This window comes from Salvelinus sp. IW2-2015, linkage group LG4q.1:29 (genome assembly GCF_002910315.2).
Source record: "Salvelinus sp. IW2-2015 linkage group LG4q.1:29, ASM291031v2, whole genome shotgun sequence".
NCBI lineage: Eukaryota > Metazoa > Chordata > Actinopteri > Salmoniformes > Salmonidae > Salvelinus > Salvelinus sp. IW2-2015.
Window position 1 is genome coordinate 46113665 of NC_036842.1, and position 11367 is coordinate 46125031.

At 42.6% G+C, this 11367-nt stretch overlaps 1 protein-coding gene across 1 annotated transcript in view; it reads right to left on the bottom strand.

The window, feature by feature from the left end:
* The window catches only part of LOC112073846 (uncharacterized), a 584396-nt gene that overhangs the window by 252714 nt on the left and 320315 nt on the right, over positions 1-11367 (bottom strand). The gene's annotated exons all lie outside the window — the stretch shown is intronic.

Sequence of the window (11367 nt, forward strand, 5' to 3'; positions counted from 1 at the left end):
GTGTTGCCATAATGTAGAATGTGCACTGCACTTTAGGTAAGAATTACATTAAAAAGGTACTGCATGAGACTACTGCCCATTTTTACATTTGCTACTGACAGAGATTCCATGCTTTTATTGTCGCCCAAAGACGAAAGAACCTAACATTCTTACTGGAGATTGAAGAGGCTCATATATGGTACACAGCTTGGGCACATCCTTTCATCTATTGAAAATATTCCAGTCCTCAGGGACTGGAGAAGGTGTAATCCATTCACAGTATCAAATAATCACGGGTCATGATTTTGTCTCTTGGCTGACTCGTCAGGCACAGTCGTGTGGTTTTAAAAGCAGAGGTGAGCGGTTGGGGGTGCAATGTGCTCCCTTTGCTAGTGGCCAGGGGGCAACGGGGCCCAAACGCTCGACGTTGGACATTGCCTCTGGGTCATTGAGCAATAATGAGTGTTATTGCGCTCCAGGCCGGAGGATTAGTAACGGTGGAAGATTTTATGGCGGGCCTTGAGAAATTACCTGCAGCACGAGGACCCCTCATTCTTCAGTGGAAACATGACTATGGCTAACACAAGAAAAAGATAGTCATCATGCTGATTGAAGGCCTTGATAGCCTTGATTATGCACATCGGGAAACTATCTCAACCTCATCATGACTATAATAGGCAGCACCCACTTGGTGTTCACGACTAAACGTAAAGTAGGGCAATTTCACGGTAACAGAATTGTGCTGAGACTCAAAGTTGAACAAACCATACAACTCTATGCACAAGGAATACATTTAACCATTTACACTGAACATTTTACAAAAAACATTTAGTGGAATAACTGTGTAGATGCAAAATTTGGTAACAGACTTTTGGTAAATCTCCCTTGTGACCACATTTTCCAAAACTGTTAAATATCTGCTCTGAATTAATATTCAAAGATGTCTGCAGAAAGAATGGGGTGTCAGCTATGACGTGACACCTTGAGTTGGTAAAAAAATCTATTTTGGTTATTGAACTACAGCAAGTGAAGTGACTTTACACCTGATAACAGAATTGAGTTAACAGAATTTCATCATAGAGCCTTTATCTGTACTACACAGAAATTCAGAATTATGGAATGTAATTTTCTTCATGGGCTGCGTTTAGGCAGCCCAATTATACAATTTTTTTCCACTAATTGGTCTTTTGACCAATCACATCAGATATTTTGTTAACAGATCTTTTTCAGAGCTGATCAGATTGGTCAAAAGACTAATTCATGAAAAAATTATTCTTATTCTAAAATGGATWACATGTAAAAAATCCTCAGCAATCTACACACAATACCACATAATGACAGAGCGAAAACTGTTTTTTTAATGTTTGCAAATATATATATATATTTTTAAATACCTTATTTACATAAGTATTCAGACCCTTTGCTATGAGACTCGAAATTGAGTTCAGGTGCATCCTGTTTCCATTGATCACCCTTTATATGTTTCTACAATTTGGAGTCCACCTGTGGTAAATTCAATTGATTGAACATGATTTGGAAATGCACACACCTGTCTCTATACTGTAAGGTCCCACAGCGGACAGTGTAGGTCAGAGCAAATCCAAGCCATGAGGTGGAAGGAATTGTCCGTACAGCTCCGAGACAGGATTGTGTCTAGGCACAGATCTGGGGAAGGGTACCAAAAAATGTCTACACCATTGAAGGTCCCCAAGAACACAGTTGCCTCCATTCTTAAATGGAAGATGTTTGGAACCACAAATACCTAGAGCTGGCCGCCCGGCCAAACTGAGCAATCGGGGGAGAAGGGCCTTGGTCAGGGAGGTGACCAAGAACCCAATGGTCACTCTGACAGAGCACCAGAGTGCCTCTGTGGAGATGAAAAAAAACTTCCAGAAGGAAAACCATCTCTGCAGCACTCCACCAATCAGGCCTTTATGGTAAAATGGCCAGACGGAAGCCACTCCTCAGTAAAATGACAGCACGCTTGGAGTTTGCCAAAAGGCACCTAAAGACTCTCAGATGATGAGAAATAAGATTCTCTGCTCTGATGAAACCAACATTCAACTCTTTGGCCTGAATGCCAAGCGTCACATCTGGAGGAAACCTGGCACCATCCCTACGGTGTTGCATGGTGGTGGCAGCATCATGCTGTGGGGGTGTTTTTCAACAGTAGAGACTAGGAGACCGGTCAGGATTGGGCAAAGATGAAGGGAGCAAAGTACAGAGAGATCCTTGAAGAAAAATGGCTCCATAGCTCTCAGGAACTCCGACTGGGGCGAAGGTTTACCTTCCATCATGACAATGACCCTAAGCACACGGCCAAGACAACACAGGAGTGGCTTCGGGACAATTCTCTGAATGTCCTTGAGTGGCCCAGCCAGAGTCCGGACTTGAAACCGATCGAACATCACTGGAGAGACCTGAAAATAGCTGTGCAGCAAGGCTCCCCATCCAACTTGACTGAGCTTCAGAAGATTTGCAGTGAAGAATGGGAGAAACTCCCCAAACACAGGTGTGCCAAGCTTGTAGCGTCATACCCAAGAATACACAAGGCTGTAATTGGTGCCAAAGGTGCTTCAACAAAGTACTGAGTAAAGGGTCTTAAAACCTATGTAAATGCTATATTTCTGTTTTCTATTTCTAAAAACACGTTTTTGCTTTGTCATTATGGGGTATAGTGTGTAGATGAGGGAAAAAACTATTTAATACATTTTAGAATAAGGCTGTAACATAACAAAATGTGGAAAAAGTCAAGGTGTCTGCATACTTTCCGAAAGCACTGTAAGTAGACTAGAGTTCAGTGAAGTTCAGTACAGTAAAAGTATACTATCGTTCAGTATAGTACATTAGTGTTCTTAAATCTAGTGTGCTTTTGTGTACTGTACTGAATTCTACTTCACTCTATTCTACACTGAGTATACAACACATTAAGAACCTATAATCACTTGGCAACACATGCCTCTCCCTAATGTCAAAATGCCTTGTCTATTGCTGTTTTGATTCATGATTATGGTCTTATTTCACTGAAGAGCCCCCAGCCCAGCCCAATATGCCCTTTTGTTCCATCCCCCATTCATGCGGTGACCTCACCGGGCTTAACTGGTGCCTCTAGAGACAAAACCTCTTTCATCGTCACTCAATGCCTAGGTTTACCTTCACTGTACTCACATCCTACCATACCCTTGTCTGTACATTATGCCTTGAATCTATTCTTCCGCGCCCATAAATCTGCTCCTTTTACTCTCTGTTCCGAATGCACTAGACGACCAGTTCTTATAGCATTTAGCCATACCCTTATCCTACTCCTCCTCTGTTCCTCTGGGGATGTAGAGTTTAACCCAGGCCCTGCAGCCCCCAGCACCACTCCCATTCCCCACGCGCTCTCATTTGTTGACTTCTGTGACTGTAAAAGCCTTGGTTTCATGCATGTTGACATTAGAAGACTCCTCCCTAAGTTTGTTTAATTCGCTTGCTTTAGCACACTCCGCCAMACCTGATGTCCTAGCCGTATCTCAATCCTGGCTTAGGAACGCCACCAAGAATTCTGAAATTTCCATCCCCAACAAGATAGAACTGCCAAAGGGGGCGGACTTGCAATCTACTGCAGAGATAGCCTGCAGAGTTCTCTCATACTATCCAGGTCTGTGCCAAAACAAGTCTAGCTTCTACTTTTAAAAATCCACCTTTCCAGAAACAAGTCTTGTTATAGAACCCCTTCAGCCCCCAGCTGTGCCCTGGACACCATATGTGAATTGATTGCCCACCATCTATCTTCGGAGTTCGTACTGTTAGGTGACCTAAATTGGAACATGCTTAACACCCCAGCCGTCCTACAGTCAAAGCTAGATGCCCTTGATTGTTCTTTAAAAGTACTTTCCTCACTATCTTAAATAAGCATGCCCCATTCAAAAATGTAGAACTAAGAACAGACCCCAGACTTGACCAGCACAAAAACGAATAGCCCCTGCAAAACGCAACTTTTCAGTGAAGTCAAGAACCAAAATACTCAGTCAGTTAGGAAAGCTAAGGCTAGCTTATTCCCCAAAAGTTTTGGGACACTGTAAAGTCCATGGAGAATAAGTGCACCTCTTCCCAGCTGCCCACTGCACTTGGGAAACACTGTCACCACCGGTAAATCTATGATAATGATTATTTCAATTTTTCTATGGCTGGCCATGCTTTCCACCTGGCAACCCATACCCCGGCCAACAGCAAATTGCCCAAGCTCCCCCCGCTTCTCCTTCACCCAAATCCAGACAGCTGATGTTTTGAAAGAGATGCAAAATCTGGATCCCTACAGCTAGACAATCTGGACCCTCGCTTTCTAAAATTATCCGCCGAAATGGTTGCACCCCCTATTACTAGCCTGTTCAACCTCTCTTTCGTATCGTCTGAGAAACCCAAAGATTTGAAAGCTGCCACGGTCATCCCCCTCTTTAAAGGGGGAGACACTCTAGACCCAAACTGTTGTAGACCTATATCCATCCTGCCCTGTCTTTCTAAAATCTTCAAAAGCCAAGTTAACAAACAGACCACYGACCATTTCGAATCCCACCGTACCTTCTCCACTATGCAATCTGGTTTCCGAGCTGGTCATGGGTGCACCTCAACCATGCTCAAGGTCCTAACGATATCGTAACCACCATCGATAAAAGACAGTACTGTGCAGCTGTTTTCATCGACCTAGCCAAGGCTTTCGACACTGTCAATCGCATTCTTATTGGCAGACTTAATAGCCTTGGCTTCTCAAATGACTGCTTCGCCTGGTTCACCAACTACTTCTCAGATAGAGTTCAGTCAAATCGGAGGGCCTGTTGTCCGGACCTGTGGCAGTCTATGGGAGTGCCACAGGGTTCAATTCTTGGGCCGACTCTTTTCTCTGGATGCATCAATGATGTCGCTCTTGCTGCTGGTGAGTCTCTGATCCACCTCTACGCAGACGACACCATTCTGTATACATCTGGCCCTTCTTTGGGCACTGTTAAGAGGTTAAGGATTGGCCCCCTTTTCCAGATTAGATATTGGCCACTAGATGTTGTCAGTGTATGTGCAAGGTTTTAGGCTGATCCAATGAACCATTGCATTTCTGTTTTGTATCAAGACTGCCTAAATGTGCCTAATTTGTTTATTAATAACTTTTCATGTTCAAAACTGAGCACTCTCCTCAAACAATAGCATGGTATTCTTTCACTCTAATAGCTACTGTAAATTGGACAGTGCAGTTACATGAACTAGAATTTAAGCTTTCTGTCAATATCAGATATGTCTATGTCCTGGTAAATGTTCTTGTTACTTACAACTTCATGCTACTCGCAATAGCCTACATTAGCTCAACCGTCCCACAGGGGACCCACCAATCCTGAAGAAGTTTTTAACAAACCTCCAAACGAGCTTCAATGCCATACAACTCTCCTTCCGTGGCCTCAAACTGCTTTTAGATGCAAGTAAAACTAAATGCATGCTCTTCAACCAATTGCTCCCCGCACCCGCCCGTCTGACTAGCATCACTACTCTGGACGGATCTGACTTAGAATACGTGGAGAACTACAAATACCTAGGTGTCTGTTTAGACTGTAAACTCTCCTTCCAGACTCACATTAAGCATCTCCAATCCAAAATTAAATCGGCTTCCTATTTCGCGACAAAGCCTCCTTCACTCATGCTGCCAAACATACCCTAGTAAAACTGACTATCCTATCAATCCTTGACTTTGGCGATGTGATTTACAAAATAGCCTCCAACACTTTACTCAGCAAACTGGATGTAGTCTATTGCAAGAAGTGCACGGGCAAGCACTCTCTCGCTGTTTTTCTCTCTCTCCATCAACTCAATTCAAATAGATAATCCTGTTCTAGATTAATATATAGCCCTATATATACACAGTTGAAGTCGGAAGTTTACATACACCTTAGCCAAATACATTTAAACTCAGTTTTTCACAATTCCTGACATTTAATCCTCGTAAAAATTCCCTGTTTTAGGTCAGTTAGGATCACCACTTTATTTTAAGGATGTGAAATGTCAGAATAATAGTAGAGAGAATGATTTATTTCAGCTTTTATTTTTTTCATCATATTCCCAGTGGGTCAGAAGATCATAGTAAGAAAAAGCTGTGACCAGGCTTTAGACATAGTTTCAGGCTTTTATTTTGAAAAATTAGCGAGATTTTTCAAAACTAGTCAGGTGTCCTTTGATTAGTTCCCGCGCGCGAGATTAGCTCTCCATTTTCTTTCTCTCTTTTATTGAATAGGATACGGTCCGGTTGAAATATTATCGATTATGTATGTTAAAAACAACCTGAGGATTGATTATAAAAAACATTTGACATGTTTCTACAAACATTACGGATACTTTTTGGAATTTTCGTCAAACGGAACGAGGCTGTAGTTTTCTGAACATAACGCGCAACCCAAATGGCATTTTTTTGTTTTAAAAGTAATATTTATCGAACAAAAATAACATTTATTGTGTAACTGGGAGTTTCGTGAGTGCAAACATCCGAAGATTATCAAAGGTAAGCGATTAATTTTATTGCTTTTCTGACTTTCGCGACCATGCTAATTTGGGGCTAGCTGTTCTAGCATTGATTGATACACTCACAAAAGCTTGGATTGGATATTTTCAAAATCTGACACGATAGGTGGATTAACAACAAGCTAAGCTGTGTTTTGGTATATTTCACTTGTGATTGCATGATTATAAATATTTTAGTAATATTTTGCGCCCTGCAATTCAGCGGTTGTTTAGGAAAATGATCCCGCTAAAGGGATCCGTAGCGCAGAGAAGTTAACTTCTATAGGATATGTGGGACGCTACCGTCCCACTTGGCCAAAAGCCAGTAAAAATGCAGAGCTCCAAATTCAAATATATTACTATAAAAATCCAACTTTCATGAAATCACACCTGAAAGATAAAAAAATTAAAGCCACACTTGTTGTGAATCCATCCAACATGTCTGATTTCAAGAAGGATTTACGGCGAAAGCACACCAAACGATTATGTTAGGTCAGTAGATAGCCACAGAAAAATACAGCCATTTTTCCAGACAAAGAGAGGAGTAACAAAAAGCAGAAATAGAGATAAAATTAATCACTAACCTTTGATGATCTTCATCAGATGACACTCATAGGACTTCATGTTACACAATACATGTATGTTTTGTTCGGTAAAGTTCATATTTATATCCAAAAATCTGAGTTTAGGCGGGACGCTACTGTCTCACTTGGCAAAAAGCCTGAGAAAATGCAGAGCGCCAAATTCAAATTAATTACTATGAAAATTACTATAAAAGTCAAACTTTCATTAAATCACACATGAACGTTACCAAATTAAAGCTACACTGGTTGTGAATCCAGCCAACATGTCAGAATTCAAATAGGCTTTTCGGCGAAAGCAAATGATGCTATTATCTGAGTTAGCACCATTGTAAACAAAGAGATAAGCATATTTCAACCCTGCAGGCGCGACACAAAACGCAGAAATAAAAATATAATTCATGCYTTACCTTTGACGAGCTTCTGGTGTTGGCACTCCAATATGTCCCATAAACATCACAAATGGTCCTTTTGTTCCATCGATGTATATCCAAAATGTCAATTTATTTGGCGCGTTTGATCCAGAAAAACACTGCTTCCAAATTGCTCAAACGTGACTACAAATATCTCAAAGGTTACCTGTAAACTTTGCCAAAAAATGTCAAACTACTTTTGTAATACAACTTTAGGTATTTTTTAACGTTAATAATCGACACAGGATTATCTGTGTTCAATACAGGATTAAAACAAACTGTAGCATGCTTTCTCGTTAMGCGCCTCTAACAAACAGTCCACTTCACTCGACAGTCGTTCTGAACAGGGCTACCTCTTCATTACACAAAGGAATAACCTCAACCAATTTCTCGAGACTGTTGACATCCAGTGGAAGCGGTAGGAACTGCAAGCAGGTCAATTAGAAATCTGGTTGGTTTGTCCTCGGGGTTTCGCCTGCTAAATAAGTTCTGTTATACTCACAGACATGATTCAAACAGTTTAGAAACGTCAGAGTGTTTTCTATCCAMATCTAATGACAATATGCATATCTTATCTTCTGGGGATGAGTAGCAGGCAGTTGAATTTGGGTATGCTTTTCATCCAAACGTGAAAATGCTGCCCCCTATCCTAGCAGAATACTCTATTCTGTTGCATAAAACAAACATTATAACATCATAGTATTATAACATAATCTTGTAATTTTTCCACCATAGCACGCACCTGTGCCCTGCTGGCCTCTCTCCTTAAAAAATGCTCCTTAGCTCTTGGAGTCCCATGCAGAAAAAGCTATAAAATAGCTTGCTTGACATAATATTTTTAGCATTTCTATTGGAAGAGGGATGCAATATCTTGTTTTCTGAATGTAAATATACAGCAGCCAATAAAACTCCAGGTAGTTTGAAATAAGAGCGAACGAGCGATGGCGGTAGGCTATAGCAGTTATTTATTTACACCGATACCGATATCAATTCAATCTTCGTGAAGAGAAATGAAAGCCTTCTGCATCTAATTCTAGTGCTATATTATTCAAGGATGTCAATAGAATGATGAAGATAAGGACTATGAAACTTATTTCATTTAACTGTTGAAAGCGAGGAAGGAATGAAGCAACAATAGAGAGAAAAAGAGGAGGTTGGCTAATAACATCAGGGGTTATATTATGAAAGGTATACACTGTATATGCACACGTGATCCAAGTGTGGCGTAGCAGTCGGACGTGTCTTTGTTTTGTCYTGTCCTGTGTAAATAGTCTTCGTATTTTTCGTATACATTTCGTATATATTTTAATTTCACTTTCCATCTAGGAACTGAATATACATTCCTACACTCCGCCTCACCCAATGTGGTACGGACCTGCTATTTTTTTTATACTTTAGAACCGTAACCCCAATCAGAAGCTAGCCAGATAACTAGCTACTAGCTAGTAGTCAGTTAGCCACTGCTGCGGTCTTCACCCTCAACTCGGACACAGCCAGCTTCAATACCCATAAACAAGTCAAAACATGGTAGAAAAAAAAGAGAATCTTATACAATGTGTGCAAAAGCCATGAGGTAGGCAATAAATCGAATAATTCAATTTAGCAGATTAACACTGGAGTGATAAATCATCAGATGATCATGTGCAAGAGAGATACTGGTGTAAAAGAGCAGAAAAGTAAATAAATAAAAGCAGTATGGGGGGTGAGGTAGGTAAATTGGGTGGGTAGTTTACAGATGGACTATGTACAGCTGCAGCGATCGGTTAGCTGCTCGGATAGCAGATTTTTAAAGTTGTTGAGGGAGATAAAAGTCTCCAACTTCAGAGATTTTTGCAATTCGTTCCAGTCGCAGGCAGCAGAGAACTCGGAAGGAAAGGCGTCCAAATGAGGTTTTGGCTTTAGGATGATCAGTGAGATACACCTGCTGGAGCGCGTGTGCGGGTGGGTGTAGCCATCGTGACAGTGAACTGAGATAAGGCGGCACTTTTAGCATAGCCTTGTAGATGACCTGGAGCCAGTGGGTCTGACGACGAACATGTAGCGAGGGCCAGCCGACTAGGGCATACAGGTCGCAGTGGTGGTCGTATAAGGTGCTTTAGTAACAAAACGAATGGCACTGTGATAAACTGCATCCAGTTTGCTGAGTAGAGTATTGGAAGCTATTTTGTAGATGACATCGCCGAAGTCGAGGATCGGTAGGATAGTCAGTTTTACTAGGGTAAGTTTGGCGGCGTGAGTGAAGGAGGCTTTGTTGCGGAATAGAAAGCCGATTCTTGCTTTGATTTTGGATTGGAGATGTTTGATATGAGTCTGGAAGGAGAGTTTGCAGTCTAGCCAGCCACCTAGGTACTTATAGATGTCCACATATTCTAGTCGGAACCTCCTCAGGGTGGTGATGCTAGTCGGGCGTGCGGGTGCAGGCAGCGAACGTTGAAAGCATGCATTTGGTTTACTAGCGTTTAAGAGCAGTTGGAGGCCACGGAAGGAGTGTTGTATGGCATTGAAGCTCGTTTGAAGGTTAGATAGCACAGTGTCAAGGAAGGGCCGGAAGTATATAGAATGGTGTCGTCTGCGTAGAGGTGGATCAGGGAATCGCCCGCAGCAAGAGCACATCATTGATGTATACAGAGAAAGAGTCGGCCAGAATTGAACCCTGTGGTACCCCATAGAGATGCCAGAGGACCGGACAACATCCCTCCGATTTGACACACTGAACTCTGTCTGCAAAGTAGTTGGTGAACAGGCAAGAGCAGTCATTAGAAAAACCGAGGCTACTGAGTCTGCCGATAAGAATATGGTGATTGACAGAGTCGAAAGCCTTGGCCAGGTCGATGAAAACGGCTGCACAGTAATGTCTTTTATCGATGGCGGTTATGATATCGTTTAGTACCTTGAGCGTGGCTGAGGTGCACCCATGACCGGCTCGGAAACCGGATTGCACAGCGAGAAGGTACGGTGGGATTCGAGATGGTCAGTATCTGTTTGTTGACTTGGCTTTCGAAGACCTTAGATAGGCAGGCAGGGATATAGGTCTGTACAGTTTGGGGTCCAGGGTGTTCCTCCCTCTTGAAGAGGGGGATGACCGCGGCAGCTTTCCAATCCTTGGGGATTCCAGTGTTACGAAGGAGAGGTTGAACAGGCTGGTGATAGGGGTGCGACAATGGCGGCGGACAGTTTCAAAGAATAGGGGGTCCAGATTGTCAAGCCAGCTGATTTGTATGGGTCCAGGTTTTCCAGCTCTTTCGAACATCTGCTATCTGGATTTGGGTAAAGGAGAAGCTGGGGGCTTGGGCGAGTAGCAGCGGGGGCGGGGCTGTTGGCCAAGGTTGGAGTCGCCAGGAGGAAGGCATGGCCAGCCATTGAGAAATGCTTGTTGAAGTCTTCGATTATCATGGATTTATCGGTGGTGCCCGTGTTACCTAGCCTCAGTGCAGTGGGCAGCTGGGAGGAGGTGCTCTTGTTCTCCATGGACTTTACAGTATCCCAGAACTTTTTGGAGTTAGAGCTACAGGATGCAAATTTCTGCTTGAAAAAGCTGGCCTTTGCTTTCCTGACTGACTGCGTGTATTGGTTCCTGACTTCCCTGAACAGTTGCATATCGCGGGGCTCTTCGATGCTATTGCAGTTCGCCACAGGATGTTTTTGTCTGGTCGAGGGCAGTCAGGTCTGGAGTGAACCAAGGGCTATATCTGTTCTTGGTTCTGCATTTTTTGAACGGAGCATGCTTGTCTAATTGGTGAGGAAGTAACATTTAAAGAATGACCAGGCATCCTCAACTGACGGGATGAGGTCAATATCCTTCCAGGGTACCCGGGCCAGGTCGATTAGAAAGGCCTGCTCGCAGAAGTGTTTTAGGGAGCGTTTGACAGTGATGAGGGGTG